This window comes from Montipora capricornis, chromosome 14, assembly GCF_036669925.1.
Source record: "Montipora capricornis isolate CH-2021 chromosome 14, ASM3666992v2, whole genome shotgun sequence".
In the NCBI taxonomy this organism is placed as follows: Eukaryota; Metazoa; Cnidaria; class Anthozoa; order Scleractinia; family Acroporidae; genus Montipora; species Montipora capricornis.
In genome coordinates this window covers 21,961,925-21,968,671 of record NC_090896.1, presented here as the reverse complement: position 1 = coordinate 21,968,671, position 6,747 = coordinate 21,961,925, and the positions used below count along the sequence as shown (strand labels likewise).

Sequence of the window (6,747 nt, the reverse complement as noted above, 5' to 3'; positions counted from 1 at the left end):
TTGTTTTCCATGTATTCCTTTGATCCCCACATCAATTGTTGCAGGCATTTTCATAATAAACTTTTTTCGCGCTATTAATTTCCCAGTTCACTTGATTTTTAAGCATTCGAAATTGGTTCCAAATAAATGGATCTTTTGTCTTAATAGCCTTTCTTTTGAGGCGGTCTCTGAAATTCATCCGCTTTTTCAGAATAGCGGTTATCCATGGGGATTTAGAATCTCGTGTCCATTTGGTCTTAATCGGTGCGTGCTTTTCACACACATTCAGGAAAAATTCTTTCCACCTCTTCCACATATCATTAGGATCATACAATTGCTTTATGTTATCCCAAGGTTGGGCTAAAATGTCCGCATTAAAATTTACGCTATTAAAATGTTTAAACTGTCTATATGTTATCAAGTTAATTCCTTTGGAGAAATTGGGAATTGAAATTTTTCGATATGCATAAACTAAACTATGGTCACTTATGGCGATATGAGACACCCCCCGAACAATACACATTCTCTGGCCGATTTGTGAAAATAAGATCAATTAAAGTATTTGTAGTAGGTGTAATTCGGGTTGGTTCGTTAATGAGTTGTTCCAATCCATAAATGTCTGTTATGTTTAGAAGAGCTTTCACATTAACATTGCAAGTCACAATTTAGATCCCCCATGAGAAAATATTCCACGTTTTCAGAATCTAATTTGCCTAATAATGTGTTGACATGCGTGGAAAGTCCATGGTGTGAATTTGGAGGTCTGTACCATGAAGAAATAACAAAGGGTTTTGAGTTGTGTTTACGAATTTCAATTGACACCATCTCCAGGAGACGACTGTCCAAATATGAGCGGACACCGGAATAGTTTATGTTTGAACGAATGTAAAAACATACGCCACCACCAAACCTCTTGACTCTTGAGCTCTTGAGTGAGGCTTTGTGTAATTGCAGAAATGGTTACACTAGTGTTAGGAGAGTTTGTAGCAATCATATTCCCCAGGTTGACGATTTTCTCCGCCACATTCCGAGCAGAGGATGAATTTTTCAGATCATTTGTTCCTACATGGAGGATTATCGCCTTCGGTTTTGTAGCCAAGCTTGGTTGTAGATAATTCTGCATGTCTGCAGTTGTAGCACCAGGGAAACTTCTCACAGTTACACGCCGTTTAGCTGCCCGACTTAATAGGTCCCTGCGTAATCCTTTGACAATCGAATCTCCAACAATGATTGTACGTTCATTAGGTCTTTGCTCCCCTTGGCCGTTCTCACTAGTATCGTTGCTGTCCTTTTGTAGTTGCTGCTTCTGGGAACTGGCTTTGCCGTTCTTTTCCTTCTTCCCTCGTCTAGGATTGTTAGACTTGTTTGACGTAACAGGTGGCCAGTCATCAGAAGCAGGTTTTAGATCGTTTAGATCGTGTGAACCTACAGATTGATCCGAGGAAAGATAATTAATAGATTCCATCAGACTTGCCTTTTCTTGTTGAAGTTCTTGGATCTTTACTTCGTACTCGGCGCATTTCAATTTGTATTCATCAATTTCACGTTGCAACGCATCCACTTGGGACAGCTTCGCGGGAAATTCAAATTTTCGTTTAATGGCGTCCATAGCTTTCCAAAGTTTGTCAATTTCGTTTTTAAAGGTTTGAGGGTCATTCTGGTCAGTTATCAAAGTGTTGTTCGTTGTAGAAATATGTTCTTCGTTTATCATAGCGGAGTGGATGCTGTACTCAGCAGTATCTTCGGTCGAATCCGCAACAAGCAAATTATTTCGAATCAGTTCATTAAGAATGTCTCTAACATCTTCAGCCGCTTTCCCTAGCTTGTACTTGGCGCGTCTTCGTGTTTCGGTAGAAATTAAGTGTTACATTCGGTAGCTTTAGAATAGCACTAGAGCTGTTGTATGACTTCTTTATCTTGAAGCCATTATCGCCATCATCGATTAGCCGCGAAAGTTTTGTATCGACAAAACTTTCAAGCTCTTCAAGGGTTCCATTCCAGCTAAACCTTTTCTTATCAGCGTTGTATGATAAATAATGTTCGAATTCAGATGAATTTTCTTCGTAGTGCAAATTAGAGGATGAGTTAGAAACGTTTGAGGCGGAGCTCGTGTCATTGTGTCCATCCGCCATTGCTACTACTGCTTCAAGTCTTCAGACTGTCGAAGACGTGTATGTTTCGCAAGAGTACTTAGCCTTCTTGCATTCGAACTGAAACGTATACAGAACGTTATTTAAAAATAGTCTCTAAATAAGAGCAAATGTATTGTTGCTTGATTCGATTAATTCGAGTTATTCCAAAAAGTTCATTCCTTTACACATCGACGATCAATTAAATTATGCTATTATGACTCAAGGGTTCCTGACACCAGGCGATGGTGTTGGGTAATAGGAAAGCTGATCTCGAATTTTGCTGTGAAAATACCATCATGCCAAACAGCGATAGCTTAGAAATGCTAGGGGTCACTGTTGATGGCATATTTTGAAATTTGATATACAAGTTCCTAACAACTGTATGAAAGTGTCTCAACAGGTTGAATTGCAGTTTTGAAGCGTATGAAAAATGTACTTCCTCATTATATAAGGAAAAGTATTTATACGTCATATATTTCGACTACCACGTGCACAGGCGGCCAAGAGTCGAAGGTAAACAATAGCTCTTTTCAAGGTTAGTTTTTCTCATTTGGATTAGAATATAATCTAGCATGTATGTGAGGCAATTTCGGTCTGTTTTGTAGTCTTAACCCGAAATTGCCTCGTATCCACGTTAGATTACATTGTAATGCAAATGAGAAAAACTAACCGTGAAAAGGGCATTCTCGTCACCAGAGCCCCGGATCTTTTGTCTGCGCATGACCCTAAAAAGAAAAAAAAGAAGATGCTCTGGGGTCGAGATTGTGAAAAGGGCTATTTTAAGGATTTGTATGGGAATCTCGATAACAAACTGAAGAAGATATTTAATTTCCCGCAAAAGTTCTCAATAAAAAAGCAGTACTTTATTGTCGTGATGAATTTCTCGCTTTTTGTGTGGTTATTTGCCTGATTGAATGCGATTTAAGCTACTTCTCAAATTCCCGGCTTGTCACTCGTACCTAAATAAAGGAAAGGCTGGAAAGTAATTTTTAGCTTATCTCACATCTCGTCGATAAAATCACACTTCTCCGGCTTCAGTCACGCTCAAAAGCCGGTGATGGCCACACGGATAAATTTACTTCTCCTGGACCAAGTTTCAAGTTCCGTTGCTGAGAAACAGCGAAAATATTCAAATTTTCAAAATCCTTCGAGGCTCTCTTACAACGAATTTTGACACGGCTGGTCAACAGTTCACTTATTTGCTCTCACGGTATCGAGGCTCAAGAGAACGGTTGACCAGCCGTGTCAAAATTCGTTGTAAGCGAGCCTCGAAGGCAAATAAATGAAGGGGTAGTTTCTAAAGAAACTGTGGTGCTGCGTCGGTGGGGAAGTAGTATACAAAAATTTGGTTTTATCAACGGAGTTGATAATGTAAATTGGCCACCGTACAGAGATTCTAAAAGCTGACGTTTCGAGCGTTAGCCCTTCGTCAGAGCGAATCCAAAATTGGATTCAAAATACGCTCGAAACGTCAGCTTTTAGAATCTCTGTACGCTGGCCAATTTACATTATCAACTCCGTTGATAAAACCAAATTTTCGAAGGCAAATAACCACACAAAAAGCGAGAAATTCACCACGACAATAAAGTACGGCTTTTTTATTGCGAACTTTTGCGGGTAAATATCTTTTTCAGTTTGTTATCGAGATTCCCATACAAATCCTTATAATTGTTTACCTTCGTTCCGACTCTGGGAGGCCTGTGCCGTGACCTGGACCTGTGGACTGACAGAGAGGGCTTGGTACGACGTTGCACATTCGATCACTTCAACGACTCGCTTGTTGTGAATATTTCAGAACGACAGTGTAATCGATTTCTTTTTTTTGGAAATTTCCTTGCTTGGATCAAGATCTCTACAACACCTACTGTAGGTAATGAGGATTGCACTTTTAAAGTAGGACTCATTGGGGTAGTGCGAGAAAAAAGGCGATATTGTGTATGGCACCAATTATGGCACCAGCTAAATTCAAATTTCGCGCCATCTTCAATCCGTTCCTTCAGGCGGCTAAAAAACCAGTCATGTAATTCAAGAGCTAAGGGAGGAGATCAGAATGGAGAAAGGCGTTTGAAAAAAAGAGTCTATTGCTTCAAACTCTTGTTTTGCAAAGATTGTGAAAATGTCTGGTTTAGTCAATGTGATGTTCAATCAGTAATGATTTTAAGTGTATGAGGTTAACTCTTCTTTCGTAAGCTTAATGGAGGGAGTAAATAGAAAATAACTTAATTGACAGGGTGACTCAGTGCATAACGGTGTTTTTCTAGGAGAACCGATTTCCATTTTAGTCATAGACTGAGATGCTCCCCGATTGTACGATTGGCGCTTACTACCGGTATTAACTTCATGTATACAGCGTAAGCGTATATAGTAGCAAACCTCTCCGATTCTCTGATTTTAGGACTCTATCTAGCGAAAATTCTTTCTTTCTACGATTCTTCGATTTTACCACTTGGTAAACTTGCACACCTTTCGAGAACGGGGCATACAGACGCCTTCCCTGCTAGCAAAGGTCACTTTTCTTTCACAAAAAGAAAAGAGACACGTGAAAAGAGACTTGTGCTAACGGGGAAGAAGACGAGTGGGAGGGGGGGGGGGGGGGGGCCCTTAAGGAATTTCTGGAAGGAGATGTGCCACTGGGACCCTGGAACCCTTAGCCTATACCAGAGCTAGTTCAGCTGAATTTTGCTACCCTATACTAGAGTAAACTCCCACCAATTTCCGTCTAAATTCCAATTCTTGACAGTTCATAATATCCAGAGGTGTTTCATTATAGCCATTTATTGACACTGTTGAGGCTGAGTTACCTATACTTAAACTTTGCCGATTTGATTTTTTATATTCTTGAGAAGGAATTTCTGGTTTCCTTAGTCTTGATAAAATCTTCAACCGACTGGTCAGTTTCATGAAAAATGATACTCTGTATTCTAGACCGAAAGGCTATGATTTATATTCTCTGTCCAAGAGTAAACTGCTTGAAAACCATACCCTTCACAGCGGCACATACCTATATAGTCCATATATGGCAGTATCCCCCCCCCCCCCCCCCCCTCCTTCCTTCCCTCCACCTAAATCGGAAGAATCGGACTATCTGACTTGGAACTGAAGTCGGGAAAATCAATCAGTAAAATAGGAGAATCGTTAATCTGAAATCATAGAAGCGCTTATCTTACTTTTATCCGATTTAGCCATTATCGCACCCTAATGGAGATAGATTATCAATTACTGTGGTGGCTGAGGACCCCAGGGAGAGGTGATACTCCCTGGTATTATTTTAAGGTTCTTAATTAATCTAAATTAAATAAAATATAATCTAAATCTAAGATAGGCAGAGTAGGCTTTTGTATGTACTTCAAACATCAGGGCTACTATATTGGTCAACCAGTAAATCTCATGATGGTACTGCATTTTTAGAGGAGTACTTATATCAGCTGTGTCATGTAATAAGCTGTATATTTAATGCCTGTCTTTTTTAGTGGTTTTCAGCTGAAAAGCAGAAACATTGACCATGTGCATTTGATCCTGTACTTCTGTTCTTAATTACCCAGTAATTATAATTTAATTTTTCATTTGAGAACCTTTTCCTTAATCACTCACTCCCCATTAAGCCTTTGACGTCCAAACCAGCCTAAACCAGCCAGACTTAGTATTTTACTCTGTCTAACGCCAGACAATTTTACTCGTCAATGGGGAACCCCTGGGAATCAATGGGTTAATATACATGTATAAACCATTTATCTAGTATGTTAAATCTTGCATTATGGTACTTTAATAGGAAGATGTACAACGGACTTTGTTACAAAGAAAACGATCCAAACGTTGTCCACTTTTATTTTGAGAATCCGGGTTTTCCATCTGGAAGTTTCTTTCAGGTTGGTAAAATAATAACATCCATTGTAAAGAAACCACTTGAAATTTCAGTGGTCATGTATTAAGTCTTAAATTAACATTAATGTGACATCACCTTTTTTCCTGCACGAAAATTAATTATCCTTAAACCATCTTTCCATAATATTTGCTCTTCATCTTGACTGATTGACTGGTCCCTTATACTACCTGTACAGTAAGTTAATGCAGCTTGATTGAGGAGAGTACTTACAATAGGTCTTGAGTCGGAAAATCTTAAAATGGCAGTAAAACAACCTATTGATTTTATGATGGACAAATTATTAATTTTATACCTTATTTATTTATTCTTGAAATAGCAATCAGTGGATGGAAACAAACCTGCTTTGTAAGGGAATTTTTACTAGGAAAAAGATGATGGATGTCATCAAAGCTGTAGAAAAATAATCACTTTTAAAGTAAATTGTCTGTGATTGAATAGGTTTTATTATGGTGATATGACGGCTTTTGGTGAAATAAAAAATTATGTACAACCATCCAACTCTGTTACAGTAAACATAATTATTATTTGAGGAAGATTGAACAGCTTTTACAGTTGCACTGCTGTGTCAATTGGTTAAGCATCAGGCTGCCATGCGGGAGGTCGTGAGTTCAACTCCTGCTGGACCAACACTCAGGGTCTTTAAATAACGAGGAGAAAGTGCTGCCTTTGTAATTACATCTGCAAATGGTTAGACTTTCAAGTCTTCTCGGATAAGGACTATAAACTGTAGGCCCGTCTCACAAATATCTTCCA

General features: G+C 38.9%; 1 long non-coding RNA gene across 1 annotated transcript in view; it reads left to right on the top strand.

The window, feature by feature from the left end:
* Positions 1 to 3,854: 3,854 nt before the first annotated feature.
* Positions 3,855 to 6,747, top strand: part of LOC138032685 (uncharacterized) — a 4,143-nt gene continuing 1,250 nt past the window's right edge. The window contains exons 1-2 of the long non-coding RNA XR_011128435.1: positions 3,855 to 3,981; positions 5,881 to 5,977. This is a non-coding gene — a long non-coding RNA (uncharacterized lncRNA). The remainder of the gene's footprint in view (positions 3,982 to 5,880; positions 5,978 to 6,747) is intronic.